Consider the following 267-nt stretch of genomic DNA (forward strand, 5'->3'; position numbering starts at 1 on the left):
CTCATTGGAAAAGACTCTGATGCTGGGAGGGATTGGGGGCAAGAGGAGAAGGGAACGACAGAGGATGAGATGGCTGGATGGCATCACTGACTCAGTGGACCTGAGTCTGAGTGAACTCTGGGAGTTGGTGATGGACAGGGAAGCCTCAGTTCAGTTCAGTTCAGTTCAGTCGCTCAGTCGTGTCCGACTCTTTGCGACCCCAATGAATCGCAGCACGCCAGGCCTCCCTGTCCATCACCAACTCCCGGAGTTCACTGAGACTCACGT

General features: G+C 55.1%; 1 protein-coding gene across 1 annotated transcript in view; it reads right to left on the reverse strand.

Annotated features, from left to right (window-relative positions):
* CAPN13 (calpain 13) overlaps nt 1–267 on the reverse strand; it is an 89,713-nt gene that overhangs the window by 74,162 nt on the left and 15,284 nt on the right. The gene's annotated exons all lie outside the window — the stretch shown is intronic.

The sequence above is a fragment of the Bison bison genome, unplaced genomic scaffold, assembly GCF_000754665.1.
Source record: "Bison bison bison isolate TAMUID 2011002044 unplaced genomic scaffold, Bison_UMD1.0 scf7180017864215, whole genome shotgun sequence".
NCBI lineage: Eukaryota > Metazoa > Chordata > Mammalia > Artiodactyla > Bovidae > Bison > Bison bison.